Source organism: Haliaeetus albicilla, chromosome Z (assembly GCF_947461875.1).
Source record: "Haliaeetus albicilla chromosome Z, bHalAlb1.1, whole genome shotgun sequence".
Classification (NCBI taxonomy): domain Eukaryota; kingdom Metazoa; phylum Chordata; class Aves; order Accipitriformes; family Accipitridae; genus Haliaeetus; species Haliaeetus albicilla.
Genome location: NC_091516.1, coordinates 48,996,927 through 49,018,625, shown reverse-complemented (window position 1 = coordinate 49,018,625; position 21,699 = coordinate 48,996,927). Strand labels below are relative to the sequence as shown.

General features: G+C 37.8%; 1 protein-coding gene across 4 annotated transcripts in view; it reads left to right on the top strand.

The window, feature by feature from the left end:
• The window catches only part of FBXL17 (F-box and leucine rich repeat protein 17), a 290,036-nt gene that overhangs the window by 224,389 nt on the left and 43,948 nt on the right, over positions 1–21,699 (top strand). Inside the window, exons 8-9 of one of the 4 annotated variants that reach the window (XR_011323446.1) lie at positions 4,719–4,798; positions 10,883–11,794. The exons of the other annotated variants lie outside the window; for them this stretch is intronic. The gene's annotated coding sequence lies outside the window, so the exon portion shown is untranslated. Of the gene's footprint in view, positions 1–4,718; positions 4,799–10,882; positions 11,795–21,699 lie in introns of those variants that run through there. 4 annotated transcript variants of the gene reach the window in all.

The window sequence follows — 21,699 nt, the reverse complement described above, 5'->3', positions numbered from 1 at the left end:
TAGCATTGCAAGACAATATATTCCTGCATAGTTATTTGAATATTTGCTTGACTTTAACATATAGTTCCCTTGAAACCATTTTCTTTAAAGATTTTTAGTTGAGTTTGAATTTGAGAAACACTTATTTTTTTAGGAACTGTTAACTTCACCTTGTAAGACCTAGTTTCATTGCTTCTTGACTGTGAGAAGACACCCAACAAAGAATATCACTGCAATGAATTGCATAGGAGTTGCATGCAAAATACATACTTACATGTGAAGTGTTCTTGAGTTGTAGTTCATTTTTATTGCTCTCAAACAAAAAGCTACTATGCTAATGAAATGTGAGAATTTCAGGGCCCAAAGTACGTAATTGGCTTACCAGACTAAACCAGTAGGCCAATGAATCCTGCATCTAGGAATAACTAGGATCACATGCTTTTCTTAGACATGTCTGTAGAGGAAGATTAATTCTAACCCCAGCCTATTAGCAATCAAACCATAGCATTTTCTAAGAAGTTGTGACATGAGGAAGTAAATGCTATGCTGAAATGTTAACATAGTCCAATTATTTATTCAGTATTTTTATCATACTTTTCTGTTAATTACATATATTTATAATTAAAAGTAAATAATGTCACTGCTTACTCTTTTGAAAGTAGTTAGCAAAGTATTTAGAATATGCACTGTAGCTGTGTAAGTGGTATTGTTACTAAATTTACCATTTCATGACTTTTTTATTGTATTTTATCAGCCTATGGTTGTTACTTTACATTAACAGGAAATTGGTTTAAGATTATCGTCTTAGTTTTAGTACATTGTTCATTTCTACCTATAGCAGTACATTCTGTGCATTTACCTAATGTCATCTGACATTCTTCTAGCTTTTAGATAAAACATACTCTAAATATATGCATAGATAAATCTGACAGTATGAACTGTACCCCTACCACATGCTGTATGGCTATACTTTTTAAAAATCAGAACTGTTACTTATCCAAGGATCAAGTATCATGAAAACAGTAATTCTAATATAAGCTTTTAAGCAAAAGACTTGTCTCATTCTGTTTTTATTTCCTGTTGAATTATTCCTCTTTTTCATAAACAGTTTTTATATTGGCTCAGCTCTTGGCCTTTCCTCAGGCCAAGAGACTGTCAACAGTTAAGAATCTGTAATTTGGTGAATTAAGATTATTTTTTAAATAACCTAGAAGCAGAACTGAAAAGCCTCAGCATTAATAAGAGATCATTTCACATACAGCTCAACAGCAGACATACATTTTATATTCAATGGTTATTCTCCTCTTTTACATGGAAATAGTTAATGCTTTGTTATTACAGAATACGTGTTTTGCACCACAGCTTTTATGTCTACTAATGTGTTGAAGTGGAGTTTATTCACCGTTAGTGCCTTAGTTCTATCAGAGACTGTGTCCTTGTATGACCTTGGTCATTGGCATTTTCATACTTCTTTGGTGTTCAAAAACATATTTTTAAAGGAAACTTGAAAAGTACCAGCTTAACTGGAGCTATAGTGTTTGGCAAAAATTCTTTCTAAAGCCTATGAAAAAAAGTTAGCTCAATTTGCATTAAAGACTGAAGCGTTTCACTCCTTCATGCCTTTCTCTTTCTTATCTGATCCAGTTTTTCACAGTGTCTTCTTCATTACCATATTGCTCTCAACACTTCAGATCCTGCCAGGGTCTAAGCACAGTGAAATACAGTGGAGGATAAGGGTGCTTTGCAACTCATAGAAACAGCCTTTGTTTGAAAGGCCCTGAGGATGAGCATCCACTTTTTTGTTTTAAGTTCCATGAGACCATGGTCCTTTTCAGTTTTCACCTCCCTATCCTATGTGCTGAAGGAATGGAAGTGATTGGAACTCCAGGCCATTCTAAGCATTCCTACATAGTTTTTTATTCTTATAAAATTAAAGTTGGCTTCCATCTCTTTTCTTTCTTTCTTTTTTTTTTTTTTTTAATTTAACTGTTCTTAGTGTATTTTGAATCTCAGTGTGTCATAGAATCATGGTAGTTTAAGTTGGAAAGGACCTTAAAGATCATCTAGTACCAACCCCCCTGCTATTGGCAGGCACACCTTCCACTAGACCAGGTTGCTCAAAGCCCCATCCAACCTGGCCTTGAACACTGCCAGGGAGGGGGCATCCACAACTCCACTGGGCAACCTGTTCCAGTGCCTCACCACCCTCACCACTACCCTTGTATTTTCAAGCAGTTCATACAACTCCTAAAGAGCATCTTTGTAAGAGTAGGTATAGAGGGAACTTAAGAGTACAGATCTGAACATTATCTTCAGAAAAATAAGCTCACTTTCAATGAAAGGACAGGTTTGAAATAAAAAAGACACAGATGATACTCTATCACTATGAGGCAAATTTTTTCTTTAAAATAATAAATTACAGTTTTCTGACAAGTTGGAGCATTTTTCATGGAGAAGGGCTGTTGGTGACACTTTCTAAAGTGCTGCAACATTTTACTAATTTAAAAAAGCCTGCCTCAGATCGATTGCGACCTTATCAATAGGATGGTCTCATTCATCTCCTAAGCAAGCTGCTGTCGCATTGCACACTAATAGCTTTTAGCTGTAGTTACTCCTTTTAGAAGATTCAACACTTAGTAATGCTTTCAAATGAGCTTTAGAGAAGGTGAAGCACTGTTGGTGGCTTCCTTCAAGACAGTGCTTTTTGCTATTAAATTCCTAAATTGCAAATGTAACTTAGAAAACCTTAAATTACATCAAAGTAAAGTGTTTTCTTAGGGATGACTAAGCAATATATGGTAGATTTGTAGTAAAAAAAAAGTCTTCTATGCAATAATTAATGCTATCCATAACGTATTTACTTCAAACAGTTTTCCTAGTTGTAGGTGATAAGTATAGTGCAGTCCATAACTATGGCTGTTCGGCACTCTTCGTTAGATAGCTGTTTTCAGTTTCTTTACAATTTGTCCAAAGATTTGGGATTAATTTCTCCATGGGAGATGTATTTTTCACCTTAACCTTCTGAAAGATTTTTGTTCAAGCAGTTCAGCAGTTTTCAAGAATTAAATTATGTTGTTTTGTCCAAGTTAACCATTAGTAAAATAATTTCATTGAGTAGCTGTCATGACTTGGAAATGACATGAAGTTTGAAGGCAGGGTCATAATGTTGCTCTCCTTGTACAAATTCATCCACATATGGCTAAATTATAAACTTTAAAAAAAAATCTGCTTGCAAATATTCAGACAAGACTTATTAGAGATTGGTAGTACTTGGTCTGTAGTGGGTATTATGTATCCCTTCACAGCTCTTCATATAAATTGTCTCGAAAGAGGGAACATTTTGTGGCACAAGTCTTCAGGGACTCTTAGCTGCTAATGGCAACTGGAAAGTAACCAACCATTTGCCCAGTGGGGAAGTCAGAGAGGAAAATCTTTCCTGTGCACCTTGCACTCCTGCATCCACCATTCTGGATGCTGGCAAGCCAAAAGGAAGGAAATCATTAGAAATGGGGAGGAGAGAGCACAGAGGTTCAAATTGGAGGTCAAGGGAGAAAGCATGCAAACATTCTGGGAGGAGAGTAGAAGGTGGTTGCTGGAAACATGGGAAGAGGGTAGAATCAACGTGAAGGGGCAGGATTAGAGCTACAGAGAGGGCGGCAACAGTTTGAAGGCTAAGGAGAAGAGGGCAGAAAATGTTGGGAGATAAGAATCAGGAGCTGGTCAAAGGAACAGGGGACAACATGAGGTAGAGACAACAAGAAAAAAGGGGGGACTGGGACAAATGAGTTTACACTCACTAGAGCATATTCATCCAGAATCCAGAGATTTTGTGTCAGCTTAGTCTCAAGAAGGAGAAACAGGATGTTGCATGTTTGTACGAGACCCATTGATGGTATTTGAAGATTTTTTAGTTTTGTAGTTTTACCAATCTTAAGAAAACTGTATCTAAAGAAGGACATTTGACATTAAGATTCCAGGTACTTCTTAAGATCAAATGCGCCAGTGAGGAAAATTCTGAATTTTTAGTTCCCTGGTTATTTTGTGTACATTGCACAATAGATTTTAAATATCTATTGCATAATGCTTTTTGTCCTCTCCCTTGAACAGGATGAATTGTGTACTGAGGACACATTGGGGTTGCAATGAGACTGTTGTCTGTAGTACATCTGCTGCTTCTATTGCGGAAGTTGGAAAATATGTAGTGGATGAATTGGAGACTGTAGAAGAAAGTATAGTGTCATGCTAAGGCAGCTGAATGCTCTGCCAGAGAACTGAATTGCTGCGTGCCTCTGCCAAAGGGTTCTTGTGTGATGCGGGGAAGGGGATGTATCCAGACTTTTTACAGGCCCCTCTGTGTGCCAGTGTATTGCCCTACTATATTTAGGATGCGTAGGTGAAGTCAGGATGCTCACATGAGGTTCGCTGAAAACTTCCATTGTCAGGCATTTCAACATTATTTGATGGTTTCAACCCTCTGGCCATTTCTGGCTTTAATTTGCATCTCAGTTCCCCATGTTTAAAATTGTGATGACAATACAATTCTATTTAGTTCAAAATGGACATACCACCAGATCTTAATTTTTGTAAAGAGCAGATACAGTAGCAGTATCACCATATCCCTAGGTTGTAAGCATAAAAGCATACTGTATGCAAAAATAATGCTTAGTATATTTTGAGGTTAGTAAGAAATATTAAATAAATTCTCATTCAGTGGCAAGCAATCTATTCTGTACATTCAGTGTGGTAGTGGTTTGCTGGGACCTCATGCTTGATTACCATTCTGTCATCATCACATGGAGGTATGAAGGATGAAGTTAAGGTAAGCAGCTAACCTCCGTACTAGTTTTGCCTAACTGTTGTGTGTTTGGATTTACAGTGTTCCTTATCGCTCTGTGTTTACTTGCATATTTGCATCTGTTTTCCCCCTCCTAGAAATATATATTTTTTACAGTTTTGGGGCTAATTTCAGCTAAATCTCAGATGTATTAAGTTCCAACAAATTTCACAAAAACAGTCTTTTGTGTAAAAGAGAGAAACACCAGTAGTTGCCCCACTTAGCAAAATGTCCAAAATGCCATATGTCGATTTCTATTAGATGTCCAAAGATCCAGGTAAAAAAGAGCTGCTATGAATGCTCTAATTGTTAGAGTGAATGCTGTATTAGATGTCAGAGTACCTCACCCTCTGTCAGGGTTTCTTTTCCAGTTGAGTTCTTTCGTCCTTGATGGCCTTTCCTTCATGTGTTGGTTCTCTTGATACATAAAAAATTAGAGGTTTTCTTCTACAGTCTTAGTGTAAAGCAATTAAAAACTCAATCAGCAACAAGACAAATCCTTTGGAAACTAGGCTTTATTAATTCACAAGATGCTGTAGCTACTTGTTTCATTTATTATTTTAATTATTTTTTTTTATTAATGTTATTTTAAAATACTTTGGGAGAAGTGCTGAAAACCCTTTTGTAGGGTTGTGCCACTACAAGAACTTGTGGTTCTGTTGTGCACACTGTGACCTAGGGCCAGTAGATCCCATCATCATGCACATGCCATCTGCAATGTAGGACTCCTAAAGGCTGGGTCTGAGCCCCCATCAAGCTGTCCAGTCTCTCACCATGTGTAACAGTACATTTTGTGCCTTGTTGCTTCTAAAACCAGTACCAATGACAAAGTTTCTGTTCCCCATATAGTGTCCTCAGTAGATGGCCAGACTCTGGGGCTACATACTTGTGTATTTGGCACAATAAAATACCAAAATAAAGAAATTTGCCATGTTTGAAAGCATTTAGCTTTGTTTATTGAAACAGTTTATTGAATTTTTTTACCGTGTGTATAAGGCATGCCTTCACTACTTGGGGGTAATGCCTACTGTCATGATGCTGTTACTCCCATTCACACTGAGATGGACAAGAGCACTCATTAATCTGCAGTGTTACTGCACTATTTATCACAGCACCATGAGTGACTGTAAGATCTCTAGCAGCAAACTGGGGAATCCACTTACACAAGACATTGTTTAAAAGCAGAACAAAGAGGTCCCTGAGATCCTTGCCTTTCAGAGCTCGTACTCAATGTATAAAACTGGAGACTACAGTAAGTAAAGAGTAAGTAAATGAAACTGGAAAATACAAAGAATCAATGAGGTAATCCTGGTCAACATGAAAGACAGCAGTTTCAGCATGCCAGTGGTATGACACGATGGTGTTTTTTGAGAATCTCTGATATGTAGCATGCTTAAACTAGCAAAAGTTACTAGAGGCTGCAGGGTAAGAGATTGTAACAGAAGTCTGACATTTTTATTACTTAGGTCACATGCAGTTTCTGTAGGCTGGTGTATATTTAAAGTTATTTGAGAATGCTTTTTCCCAAGTAATTGTTCCTGAGTGATTGTGTGTATGATACAGAGTATGCTGTACTAGATCTTTTATAAATGATGAGGCCTTTCCACCAGAATTCTGAAAGTTTCCTGTGTGTCCTTTAAACTGTCTCCCCTGTGTCAGATTTCTGCCACTCATGTTCTTGGTCAGGATTTTTTGGCATGTTCAGTTTAGACAGCATTATGTTTTTTTTAACAGTGGAAGAAGTTGTATTGGCTTTGTGTGGCAATGTTTTGGTAGCGGGGGGGGGGGGGGGGAAGGGGTGTTACAGGGGTGGCTTCTGTAAGAAGCTGCTGGAAGCTTCCCCTGTGTCCGAGAGAGCCCATACCAGCCAGCTTTAAGACGGACCCACCACCGGCCAAGGCCGAGCCAATCAGCGATAGTGGTAACGCTTCTGTGATAACATTTTTAAGAAGGAAAAAAGTTGCTGGGACAAAAAACGGCAGCCGGAGCGAGGAGTGAGAACATGTAAGAGAAACAACCTTGCAGACACCAAGGTCAGTGAAGAAGGAGGGGGAGGAGATGCTCCAGGTGCCGGAGCAGAGATTCCCTTGCAGCCCATGGTGAAGACCATGGTGAGGCAGGCTGTCCCCCTGCAGCCCATGGAGGTCCACGGAGGAGCAGATATCCACCTGCAGCCCATGGAGGACCCCACACCAGAGCAGGGGGATGCCCGAAGGAGGCTGTGACCCCATGGGAAACCCATGCTGGAGCAGGCTCTTGGCAGGACCTGTGGCCCCATGGAGGGAGAAGCCCACACTGGAGCAGGTTTTCTGGCAGGACTTGTGACCCTGTGGGGGACCCACACTAGAGCAGTGTGCTCCTGAAGGACTGCACGCCATGGAAAGGACCCATGCTGGAGCAGTTCATGAAGAACTGCAGCCCATGGGAAGGGCCCACGTTGGAGAAGTTCGTGGAGGACTGTCTCCCGTGGGAGGGACCCCACGCTGGGGCAGGGGAAGAGTGTGATGAGTCCTGCCCCTGAGGAGAATGAAGTGGCAGAAAATAACGTATTATTAACTGACTGTAAACCCCATTCCCCACCCCCCTGTGCCGCTGCGGGGGGTTGGTAGAGAATCCGGGAGTGAAGCTGTGCCCGGGAAGAAGGGAGGGGTGGAGGGGAGGAGTTTTGAGATTTGGTTTTATTTCTCATTACCCAGCTCTGGTTGATTTGTAATAAATTGAGTTAATTTTCCCCAAGCTGAGTCTGTTTTGCCCATGACGGTAATTGGTGAATGATGTCTCCTGTCCTTATCTCAACCCACAAGCTCTTTGTTATGTTTTCTCTCCCCTGTCCGGCTGAGGAGGGGGAGTGATAGAACGGCTTTGGTGGGCACCTGGCGTCCAGCCAGGGTCAACCCACCAGAGAAGTACATGCTAATCCTTATGCTTTAAAATATTTAAGTCATCCAGTTCCAATCTGTCTTAAAATTTCATCTTTTTCTGGTAAAAAATCTGTTTGGTTTCACTAGACAACAGAAATACTGAAGAGAAACAAACAACTTCAGAACTCTTCCCTGTAACGAAACCTTAATTATTGATGTTTCAAATACTCTTTCAAGTATGACTGTGCTTGAGTGTATGGAAATGTATACTGGATATAGGAAATCCTTCTTACACGAAATCTTTCTTACACGATTGTTTAAAAAAAATTTCATTAAAAAGAAGATAATTGCTTTTTTGTTCTCAAAAAACATGAAGGAAATACAATGCCTGGGAAGGTGGAAAGATAACAAAGATGATAACCTCAGTCTCATTGCTAGAGAAGATGGTGTGTGATATTGAAAGCAAAATGAGATAGAATTGGTCAGTGAATCTTGAACCCAAACAGAAACATGAGTTGACATGCATTATTTTTAGGACAGAAAAAGAAAATGAGGAAAGTATGTGACAGAGTCTGGATAATTTTCTGGAATATCCCGTCAGTACACATAGCAATTGTTGTGGTTTAACCCCAGCCAGCAACTAAGCACCACGCAGCCACTCTATCCCTCCCCTCCTCAACTGGACAGGGGAGAGAAAAATATAACAAAAGGCTCATGGCTCGACATAAGGACAGGGAGAGATCACTCAACCAATTACCGTCACAGGCAAAACAGACTCGACTTGGGGAAAATTAGTTTCATTTATTACCAATCAAACCAGGGTAGGGTAATGAGAAATAAAACCAAATCTTAAAACACCTTCCCCCTGTTCCTCCGTTCTTCCCAGGCATAGCTTCAATCCTGAATTCTCTACCTCCTCTTCCCAGCAGCACAGGGGGACAGGGAATGGGGGTTGGGGTCAGTTCATCACACGTTTGTCTCTGCCACTCCTTCCTCCTTGCGGGGAGGACTCCTTGCTCTTTCCCTGCTCCAGCTTGGGGTCCCACCCATGGGAGACAGTCCTCCACAAACTTCTCTAACATGGGTCCTTCCCCTGGGCTGCAGTTCTTCACGAACTGCTCCACCGTGGGTCCCTTCTACGGGCTGCAGACCTTTAGGAACAGACTGCTCCAGCATGGGTCCCCCATGGGGTCACAAGTTCTGCCAGAAAATCCGCTCCAGCATGGGCTCCCTCTCTCCATGGGTCTGCAGGTCCTGCCAGGAGTCTGCTCCACTGCAGGCTTCCTGAGGGGTCACAGCCTCCTTCGGGCACCCACGTGCTCCAGCGTGGGGTCCTCCACGGGCTGCAGATGGATATCTGCTTCACTGTGGACCTCCATGGGCTGCAGGGGGACAGCCTGCCATCTCACCATGGGCTGCAGAGGCATCATCTCCTCCAGTGCACCTTCTCCCCCTCCTTCTTCACTGACCTTGCTGTCTGCACGATTGTTTCTCTTACATGTTCTCACTCCTCTCTCTGGCTGCAGTTTCTGTGCCCCAGAAACATTTTTTCCTTCTTAAATATGTTCTCCCAGAGGCACTACCACTGTTGCTGATGGGCTGGGACTTGGCCAGTGGCCCACCCCTGTTGCCCCCCTGCTACCAAAACCTTGCCATGCTGACCCAATACAGTAATAATAATGAACACCTGTGTAATTCAGCCAATTCCAATCATGTTTTTCTTATTAATTTTTTATTTTAGAATTATTTAAACCATTATAAATAGTGGAGGTGCCTTGCAAAACCAATCCTTACTTACTTACTTTCTTGTGTAAAAACAATGTCTACATTGTGAGTGGTCAGAATTGCTGAAAATATAGATGAAAGCCCTAGCAAAAATGTGTTGACAGACTTGGAAAACAGGATTGTGAGAAGTGAGTTGGAATACTCAAATACATTGCCCTGAGCCAGCAATAAAACTTGCTTTATGCTAGTAACCTCTGACTTCATGCATGGGTAGCCTGGTATGCTAGCAGTATCATCTGTGTGCTGATTGCTACAAGGCAAAGGTCTTGATGGCTTCCTCTGCTGTTAAATATGACCTCAAAAATAGCCAGTTCTTCAAATATGTGTGTTTGTTATGCATAGAAAACGCAACAGTTTTGAAACTCATTATTATAATTCAAACACTGCCTGTATTAATATATGGCATCTGGAATTACAGACAGCATGTTAATCAAGCAGCATGCCTTTATTCACATGCGATGATTGTCACAGATGACTCATGAATCGCTACTGTGCATGAAATACAGTTTACAATTAGTCATTGTTAATACTCTATTTATTTTCCAAGATGTATGTGCATCTCTACATGCAAAAAGTTATATTTATAAACTATAAAGCTACCTATACATTCATAAGCTCCTTGGCGCCATCCTTATGTGTTAAATATCTTAAATTTAAGAAAAAACATTTCTAAAATGAGGTAGGCACTACTTACTGTCTGTGGACAGCACCAAGAGGAAAAAGACAAAATTCTTAAAGTAACTGCAAAAAAAGCAAACAAATTTGTACATCTAGGAAATGCTAAGTGTCTTAGATTAAATATATTTGTAGCATGACCAAAGTGAAGGTGAGGGGCATGTTTATATAAATGTGCGTATGTATGTGTGTGTCTATAGATGTATATACATATACACATAAAAGTTCTCAAATGAATAGTTTTGTATTTGGCAAAGTTTGATGGTGATAATTTCTATTGAAAAATATTTTACTATATCTCAAAATTAGGGAAAATGGCAACTTTTATGGCAATTATCTTTAAACTGGCTTAGAGCCTTATGCTGGTTTTATACTAATTGACAGCTTCAGCCGTATCACCTCAGAATATCTAATTAACTTAGGACATTTATGTGTCTTTCTTTGTACAAATATGCTATATTCTGGAAGATAATTAAGATTTATGTTCACACTGAACTCCTCAAATGATGCTTTCTTAGTTTTTTACCAAACTTGATCAATTACTTCATGCCAGTGAGTGTTACGTACCACCCTATGCAACAAGATGCAAAATAGGTCTTGTGATACGGTGTAGGTGCAGTCCTGTTGTGAGTGGTAGGAAGTTGTGTCACAGTTGACGGGCTCATCCAGCAGCATTAGTTACACTGATATTATCATCTGAGTTTCCTTATGTATACCTACTTTTTTCTTTTTTTCTTTTCTGGCTCAGGAAGCCATTTAGGAGGAAAGAAAAGGAAGAATGAACCCATTCTTCTGCATTTTGGTCCTGTGTGAACATCAGCGGAGTAAAAATCATGGGCTAATATTGGTAACAGTAACCTGAATATTGAAATTATTTTAGGATAGGGAGGATCTATTTCTATGCACTTTACCACAGAGCTATTGTTTACTCTGGGCTAAAATGGCCAAGTTATTTAAAATTGGGTATACATCCTCTGCAAGCTGAGATTTTGTAAGACATGAGTAGAATACCACTCTTTTGTGCATCACTTCAAAGATATTGAGAAGAAATCTCAAACGTTAAGTTTAGTTGTTATGGTTTTCTGTTCCATTTAATTTTTGTATGTTACAGTATAGAATCATAGATTATCTCGAGTTGGAAGGGGCCCATAAGGATCATTCAGTCTGACTGGGACTCAGCTGGGAAGTTCTTCCTGACCCCTGGGAAGACTTAGAATCTTTAAGTTTGGAAAAGACCTCTAAGATCATCAAGTCCAATTGGCTTTAGAAAACAATTCATTTTCTGAGCGGCACAACCAATGAAGCATGGTTTCCTATGAATTTGCACTTGTGGGCTGAGCTCATGTTGAACTCCTGTTGTCTAAAAGCAAGGATGAGCTGACACTGCAACTGTTTGCTCCATGTGAGCGTTGGTGGGTCCTCAGAAAACAGTTCTGAAAATACTCATAAGAAGTTAGCAACTTTGAGACGCCTCCTCTGTCAGACTTGGTTGGAATCAAGCAATGAGTCATGTTCAGATAGAGGATAGGGGCTTTGCAGGTTTTGTTGGTTTGTGGAGGTCAGGAAACAGCAAACTTGGGCGCACAGACACACACAGGCACTGAATGTGCTTAGTTTACCCTCCATTTCCTTAGGGCTCTAGGCTATAGACCCAGTGCCAGTTGTTGGCAGGTCTGATCTTAGTCCTACTGCCCCAAGTGACCATGCTGACAGTGCACATAAGCGTGGAGAATTATGAAGCCTGGAATTTACCATGGTAAATTTCCTGCAGTGATGTGACTAAATATGGAAAGTAGTATGTCATAGCTGTCTCCATATGCTGTAATCTGTTCTTTTGTCCTAGTAAATGAATTTTGTAGTCATCTCCGTAAATCAATTTACTTCTAGTTTTCAAAGATTCATTTTTGGAACTGAGTGGAATTTAGTGGTATTTACATTGTGATACACAACTATTGAGAAGAAAGATCAATAATCAGTGTTAAAAGAGCTGAAATTAAAAATGCTTTTAAAAAATTTCAGGATTGAAACATTAAGGAAAAATGCAGGTTAATGTATTTGATTTGTTTTATGTGTTGGACTGTAAGAATATAAAACAGATAGCAGAAAAGGCTGTTATTGGCTGTGATACTCCTTAAATTTTCTTCTAGTAAATTCCAAGTTTGTTGGTTTTTCTGCACTAATTATTTTATTTCTGAGATAAGTATTTTAAGGACATATCATGAGATGTGTGGTGCAAATTGATCACAAATTATAAGTAAATTCAAAATCAGAGGCTAATATACTACCGTACATAATTTTCTTTATGGCTTTATTTTATAGGTAGAAATTTTTTTTTAATTTTATTTTTAGTAAACTACTGAGTTATTGTAGATGAGATTGGTAGTAATATTTTATCATTTATCTTTCCTGGTTCTCAAAACAAATAAAGCAGATGTCTGAAATCGTAACATTGTGCTAATACACTTTAGGGCTTTTCAATGTAGTGATGAATTAGTGTATATAAACACACATGAATGTGGGAGGTATTACTCAAATGAAATTCATCTTCTGCTGCTGGCATAAACCAAGGACAGAAGAAGAGAAATAAAACCATGTTTGATATAGTGTTGGGTTATATATATTTCATTTCTATATTTGGAGTTTAGTTTTGCAGATCTTTTGCTATAATTAGTCCCACTGTAGTATATAATGTTTAGTGTGCAGACAGATGCATTTATATGCATTGAGATAAAGTAACTGCAGGTTTGTGTAGTTACTTAGATGTAGAACCTCTGCATGTATTAGTTGTGTTTGCTATCACAACCTTAATTGGAAACTTGTATTTCTTTTTGAAGATAGTGGATAAAAGTATGGAGAGAGACATCAGTTACCAAGCAAAGTTGCCTTGTCCCTTATGTCCTGCACTTTTATTATCATTTTCACCTTGTGTGAACACTAGAAGGCAAGAACATACACTACCTGATTGCTAGATAGCTCTCTGTGTAGGAGGATTGGTATTTTAGCTTGGTGTGCCTTAGTGGGATAAACAACAGCATAAATGAACTAGCTAATATTTTTTTAATCCACATTTTGATAGAGAATTTTTTTAAATAATGCGTAATATTTAACTTGTAAGAACAGTTGTGTGTTTCTAAATAAGGACTGCAACTGCAAAATCTTACTGAGATTAAATATCCTATTAAGTGCATACTAAATAAACTTCAGATAAACAGATTTTCTTTGATCTCTGTGGGAACAAATCAAGCAATAAAACAAGAAATAGTGACATAATACTGAAACAGCATGAAAAATGGAATTGTTGATCAATAAAAGAACATCATGCTGTGAAAATGTTATTACAAATGGCAGCAAAGAAAAGAGCTTCCGACTAGACTCTTTCACTGAACAATTTTAATTTTTTTTTTTTTTTAATTCAAACAGAATGAATAGATGTGTTTAGAAAAATCTTCCAAAGTCATTACTAGTCTCATCAGTTCTCTTTCCCTTATGAGCATTAACATTTGTTTTTAGTTACACTTCATAATTTGAGGCATGGCAAGAAAAACATGACATGAAAAAGACCATAAGCTTAATTTACTTTTCCACAAGAGCATTCTTTTTCCTCAGTAACGTGGAGGTTCCTTTGCAATTGGATTTCAAGATGAGGAGTTGAGTCTTAGGGGTTCAGAAGTAGCTCATCTCCATGACATCTGTTCCCTCAGACCTATAGGAACCTTTTAAGTTAATGCTCTGCTCTCTGTCATTAGTAGCCTACCCACTGTATTTTTCTGTGCCTGTGGTGTGTCTGAGTCTCTAGGAAGAGCCAGAGCTATACAAAGAGAGGACAGAGTTAAGATGGCACGTGAATTGTATTAATTCCAGCTGTCTCTTTGCCAGTCTGTGTGCGAGGCTTGCATAGATTCCCTAAATAAAATGTCAGTCTCCTGAGTGGTGTAAGCAGAGAGATGTAAAGGGGAGGGAGAACAGATGGAGAGGACAATCCTCTTCCAGCCCAGTCCTGGAGAGCAGTTTTTCAGTCTCAGGCTCATAGCCTGAGCCTGGCCTGATAGGCAGGATGGATGTTCAAAGGGTCCCACCGTACTCCAGAGCAATGCTGTGGCTGCACTGAGATGCAGACTATCAAATCGCCTTTACTGGACTAAATTCAAGAGGGAATGTTCTTTTTTTTCACTCTGTATTACATTAATAAATACTCTTCATTGTTCGTAGGAATAGAAAACTGTGCATAGTCAACACTGAAGTCAAGAAATATTTCTCCTTTTTTTAAAAATCTTTGCTAAAAAAAGCCAAGAGTGTGGAAGCACTTCTAATGATAGCACTGCACAGAGTTCAATATAACATTATTCTCATGCTACTTAATGCCCACAGGTTTTTCAAATGCACAGTGAGAATGACTGTAAAAGTACAAGGAAGTCTTTCAATTTTACAGGTTTAAAAGTGAAACATATGGCTATTTCCTAGAAGATATGTTACTAGTAATACAACATATGGGTGTCCATATGGAAAGGACTGCACTGCCAGTGCTGTAGAGATTAAACTAATATATCACTACTAAGGAGATACAAAAATGTGTCTTAGTCACTTGCTGATTATCAGTGTTGGTAATGGAATTTTTTGGTTTGTTTATTATTTTAAAGCTGCATGGTAGATAGAGCGATTATTTGTAAAAGCATAGATTATAAAACTGTAAAATATAACTCTAGGGTATTGGGGTAGATTCGTAAGCTTGATCTAATTCAATTTACTACATTTCTATAACAGTGTACTTACTGTACCATGCATCAAAAAAATAAATCTGTTTATATTCCTTAAAACAAAGTGATTCATGCTATAGTGATTCAGTTATATTCACAGTTATGTTTCTTAAGCCACTCATGAAGTTCTATCATTTATTCTATCCTTTCACGGCGGGGGGGGGTTCAATGGGGCATTTGTGTGCTCCCCCCATTTTCATACCTGGTAAAAACCCAATCATCTCCTGTAATGTTTTTCTCTACCTTATTTATTTCCTTCCTTGTTCAGACTATACTCATCTTTCTTGCTGTTTTTCATTGGTAACATCTGGAGCAAGAGGATTTTCCTTTATATGAACTTGAGCAATTAGAAGAAAATATCCAGATTGACCTGACATTGCGCTGCATCAGGAAGATGAGCACTTCCCAGTGTCTGGTCCAGCATTTGAGTTAACAATTTTGAAGGCTAAAATTTGTATTGTTATATATTTGATCCATCACAGACAGTAGGTGCTTCAGAAGGACATGGTAGTCAGGTACAACACATTCCTACTTATTCCTGGGATGGATATTCTCCAACATAAACACTTGGCTGTGGGTTTGCAGCTGGGCTGATTCAGAGATTATTCACATTTCTGCCTACTTTTATTTTCAGTAACCAGGGATGTTTGTGATGGTGGCAAAATTAAGATTGCTGGAAGAACTTTGTAGCACTTTCATCAAAGATCTCTATCAGATCTTTGGTAGCCTTGTTAATGTTTTCAGTAATGAGAATTACCTTAAAGTAAAACCATCTTGGTAAGAAACTTTCATAGGATTTTCTTGAAGTTGTGCTTGAAGGTGTTTTTGCAGGAGAGGCTAATAAAAAGTAGTCATATTCCAGTCTGATGATGTTAAAGTCTATGCCCAGTACAGAACACCTAAGTGCCAAGCATTGTCTAGTGCGTTTTTCTTTTTTCCTTTTTTTTTAACCTGTGTAAATGGATTAGGTATTCATCTGAGGTGTGTATCTGCCGCAACCTTCTAGACAATACCTACCTGTAGCAATTAAAGAAAACAAATATGCTTTTGTGGCATGCTAGCGGAATGCTGGTCATGCAAGACTTGCTTTTAGTGCTAGTCTTGCAGTGGTTCATACAAAGTCTCCACTAAGGTGCATGACAATATGAAATATAGCAATATCTATAATAAAGCAAAAATGTACTTACTAAAAAAAGAGTAAAACCATGCTAAGGAGATTTTGAGTTTGAAGTGATTAAAACTCTCTAAATGACATTAATGTAAGTTACAGGGTGAAAAACAATTCTATAAATGAATCTTAAATTAGGTGGTTCTAAGTAAGTACATTTACTCCTTTTATAAAAACTCTGTCTTACATGAAGTTTAACCTGCAGACTTTTTGTTACACATTTGTTCATATGCATCACTAGCAAGTATCATATTTTAATATTGTGGATTTCTTAAAGCAAAACAAAATAAATTATACTTGTAAAAATGATACTTTAAGAATATGCCATGACTATGTTATGATCACTCCCTATGTTATGACTATATACAAATTACAGCAATTTTCATAGAAAATCTGTAAATAATTGTTCAAGATGCTTATGTTTACCTTCCATTTTTAGTCAAATAGTGTGGGATTCATCTCACCTTGCGTTAGCCAGGAGTCTAAGCCATCTGTAGCTCTTCAGCTGGCAAGGAGTGAGACCTGCGTCCCCAGGATCATTCACCTGTTTCAGGCATTTCCAGAAGTACCCTGCCACTGAGCTGAGTACAGAGCTTAGTTAGACGAACAGCAAAGATAAGACTTCTAACTTTCTGTGGCTAAAATAAGATGAGATTAAGCCATCCTTAACTTTCATTTTAAATTTTATTGCTGTACATTTAAAGAGAGAATACAGCTTTATATTGGCAAACAGTTCATAAAATGTGAAGTGTGAAAAACACCTGGTGATATCATAAGCAAATATAGTCCTATCTTTCATACTTAGTAATATCAGTAGCATTTAACATTAACCTTAACCATGCAGTTAGTTGCCTGATAATTTGAAAACAGCTTAGCAAAAAATACCAGAATTAGAAAAGGAATACCAGGACAACTGGGGAAAGACGAAGTAGCTTCATGAAAAAGCACTTCAAACGCTCAGCCCCTTTTTTTAATCACTTTTTTAAATTGCAGGTATATTTTTCTGTATCCTAGTAAATTATCAAATCAATACGTCCTGTAGCATTTTTACAGATTTCTTTTTTAAAGCACTAAAATTCATCAATTCAGAATTTTATTTCAGAAATTTTAACTACCATTGTTTCTTTCATCCTCCTAAAAATTGAGAGGCAATACAATATCTAGTTCAGTTGGGAACATGTTATTTAATCTCTCTAAATGCTTCAGTTTTAAGCTTATGCAACCACTAACTTAGTTGTGCGTTTACTATGAGATCCATCTTTGTGAGATAGGTAAGTTTGGATGCTAAAAATTAGACCAGCAGAGACTAAGAAAATTGTAATGGTGATGATCTCAGGTGTCAAAGGAGGGATTCAGACATATATCCTACCCATAACGTCTTAGCTGATTCATCTAGTAGGATTGGGGTCAGAAAGGCAAAAAGACATTTAAACAGCTTTTTGGCTAGAATCGTGGAGTGCCAGTAAACTTTGGGAAGAAGAGAAGGATAGCTGCGAAATCAAAAAGGCAGAAAGTAGTAGTCTGGTGGAAAGAGAACATAAGGAGCAGAAGTGTCATGTACAGCTGTGCCAGCTGTAGTGAATTTAGGTTAGTGTCTACTTTGGGATTAATGGGAATGAAAGCTTACCTACTGTAGCTGCCTTCTGTATTCTAATAGTTGTATATTCTTTTAAAATCTTGAGCTAAGAAAGCTAAGGATCATAAAGTTAAAAGTAGCAGCCTGTAGCTGCACTGATTCTGCTCATGCACCAAGGAGGTGGAATAGATGTGTTTATGAGACATAGAGTTAAGCTGTGTTACCACAGGCAGAGTAAGATGCTGTGTCACTTCTGGACTGCACAGGCTTGCTCACCAGCCATAAGATGTGGAGGACTTGCCCTGCACCTGTCTGCAGATCTATGCCTCTCAAGACTACCAAGGATGAGCTGGTATTAAAGTTTGCTTCAAAGCGTGCAGTGGCTACCATTTTGATGGGAAGGAGAAAATTAATCTTGATGCCTTTTGCCACTGGTCATCCCTCTTGTGAGGCTCACTTTAAAATATAAGTGATGGAGACTACCACACATACCCACCAGGAAATTCCCAGACTAACTCAATTGATACATAAAAGAGAAACGCTTTTTGCATACTACACTAGTGTTTTTTTAATGTCTCAAACAGATGTACAAGTTTCCATTCTGAGAAGTGATTTTTTTAAAATGCCATGCTAGAATTTTACTTGTACTTCATTTATACACAGACCAGGTTTCTTCAGTTCATAACTATGTGTTTGGGGGTTTGTGTTTTGGGTTTTTTTTTCCCCTTTCTCATTTTTCTGCTGGTCCTGCAAATTCCTTTGGCATCTGAACATTGATCTTGGTTCTACTGTGCCTCCTCCCAAATGCTGGTTACACAGTGTATGTACCCTTTATCAGCAGAGGGGTACCCAAGCGGAAGCCAGGGCTGGTTTCAGTTTGCATGCAATACAACTATATATGCTGCTTTGCTTCTCTGCCTTGGGGATTTAAATCTTGCCCATATGAGATGTTACACTGTTTTAATTAAAATGTTTTTAAGTCAATATAGTTAAATCTGTTCAAACTCCTTATACAGAAGCACTTAAACCTGCTTAACCTTTGTTAGAATTGGTTTAGCTAACATTGATAAATTGCTGAAGTAAGCTAAATCAATTTAAGTGAGGTCTTAGCTGGGGTAAGTGCATTTACATTAGATGTTTGCACCAGTTTAAATGGATTTAAAATCAATCAGTTTAGTTAAATCGATGCATTTTTGCTTGTATAGGCATGACCTTAGTTAAATAATTTTTTTGTTGTGTGAAGCATGGGTCTTGCAAAAAAACCCGCACCTTTCCGAAATACTTTTTTGTTTCTAAGTAAATTGGCTAAAGGTTTGAGTACGTAGTTGAGCTTAGGACAGGTTTGTGATATCTGTAAATCATGTTTAAGATTCCTTGGTGGTTCTACTCAAGATGGTTTTATTTTAGAGGGAGGAAACTGTTCACCTTTTTGGAACTCAAGAGGTCTAGAATCTCTGCCAGCTGACCTTGTAACTTTTCTCAGTATTTCAAATCATGATGATGTGTACAAAATAACAAATAATTGCTCACGTCACTAATTTGTTCAGAAGCAAAAATACACTTCTAGAATGATTTCACCAAAAGAAGCTGTTTAAGTTATTAAAGAAAATAAACCTCACTGTTCTTTGTTATTGTGGATTTAACTGATAGCAGTAACATAATGCAAGCATGTAGTTTGAAATCCTTGATCTTTTAAATAGACACTTGGAAAAGTTGATCAAAAAACTCATTGCTGGAACTCATACTGAAAATTTTTCAACATTTCTGCTTTCTGGTCCAGTATGAATTCTTATAGAATGGGGAACTTGAGTCCAATCCCCTAATGTCCTTCCACGTCCAAAAATAAATCTGAAATATCTCAGGAGAAAAAGCTGATGGCATATGTAAATATTGTTCCTTCATGAGATATGTTATCTAAGTGTTGCTGTACACTTTGTCAACAATTAGAATTTTTCAGGTTTTTTGGTGTGCTTGGGTTAAGATCACACACTTTGGATTTAATTTTTTTAGTGTGCTTGGATTAAAGTCACACTCTTTGGATTTGACAGGAAAAGCTGAAATAGAAATATAATTTGGTTTATGTGAAGTACTTTGGAAAACTGTATTCAGCTTTAGTTTGTAATCCAAAACTAGAACAGTGTACATAATAGTAAACAGGGAAATTCATTTTTATTTATTTATGTATCTTCTATCTCCTGAGATTCAATTAACAAATATCTAGCTGTATTTTTTGCAGGAAAGTGAAGTGATTTTGATCTTTCAAGTCAGAGACTTAACTAACTGCTTTTATTTTACATGCCAGAATATTAAATTTAAATTGTGGTTTTAACAACATTTTTAATAGATGTACTTTGCATAATATGATTACATACATTGCTCATCATCCACCTGTAATACATGTCAGTATTCCTGAACAAAGCTGGTCTTACGTACCTGTGACTTCCTGGGTAAAAAGGATATAGATACTTCCTGTCAGCTTTTAAAAATATGTTGGAAGATACATGCTGTGTTACTTAAAAATTGTTTACCTCACTGAGATTGTCAAAGGCTGCACAATAAAACTTTAAATTTGTCATCTTTTGTTCCACAAAAAAAACCAGATAGGCAGTGATCCTTTCTTAGACAAATGTTCCCAGGGGAAAGTAATAGTAATTATGGAGTCATGCAGCTCTTTGAAAACAGCATTTCTAGGAGAATAGAGGATGTCCGTAAGTCCATGCAAATGGGTCTGATCTCTCATAATACCCATAGGATTCCTCTGTTTTTATGGATAAACCCCATAGTTTAATTCACATCAGGTAAAATGCTAAACCCCTCACAACTGAGAGACACTGGGGACCCTATGCAAGGGGATTAGAGTTTGACATTTTGTTTTCTCATCTCATGAACTACCATCTGCAGAAGTGAAAAATCAGATAGACTTAAAATCTTTTATCAGACTAAACTCAAATCTCTTGTTCACCTTAGAAAAAGTATTTTTTTCATGAGAAAAAAGTAATTTCTTTATTTTTGTAGATTCCAAAATAGGTCTGTAATACTAGCATATTGTAAATCTTATGCCAAATTATTATCTTCTCCCAACTATCTATTAGTGTAATTAAGTTTCCATTCTATAACTCTTCCTAATGGGCACTGCATAACCTGCGGTACGTGCTGCGTACTGAGGTTTTTCCCAGTAAAGCTTGAAATCTGAGCTATTACATGAAATATCCATCTCTCTCTATTTTCAGCAGATGCACTTTGTCAGGATTTCTGTTTTAGTATCCAAGTTCATGATAAGGAGTCTGCAGTACTTGTAATGCATTTGTGCTGATTTCTGTACTCTGGGTTCTTTTGGTACTACCATGCTGAAATAGCCTTGAAAATGTTCTAGTGAAATTTGCAGCTGTACATATATTCATAGCACGATTGAAGAAAAAATAAAAAAAACACGAAAAAAATGGAAATACCCTGGACTTATCCAGTTTGATCCCAGACATGTGGTTAGCATCTGATTCCTGACTTTTAATGTAAATTTCTGCAGTTTATTATGAAGGTGTAGCAAACAATTTGAGATTGTGGCACACTCTGGCATGTTTGTCAGTTATTTTCCCAGCAGTTTAAATCAGCCTCTATCAAATACTTATTGTATACGTATGAATGTTTTCATATAGTTCAGGGAGTGCTCTCACTGTATGCGTGTCTTATTATATCTAATTACACTAAACTGTAGTCTCAATATTTTGTTTTTGTTTAAAAATTAGTCTTACAGGGAGTTTGAAGACAGACCATTTAGCTACGCATTTGCTTGAAACTGTTAAAGTCGTTAGTCATTCATGTATATTTTGGGGAAAAACTCAAAGGACGTAAAGTATTTTAGATACATAAAATTGATGCATATAAAAGTTAGGAGTGATAAAATGTTTTGACATACAATCTGTGAGTCCCTTTCTTCCCCAAAAATTAAATAGAAAGATTACTTGCTTGGGTACAAAGTACCAGAACTGGTTATTGTGTCTTTTAAGTCATCAGACTGCTCAATATTGACAGTCAGGGGCGGGGGGGGTGGGGGTGGTTACCTTTCATTG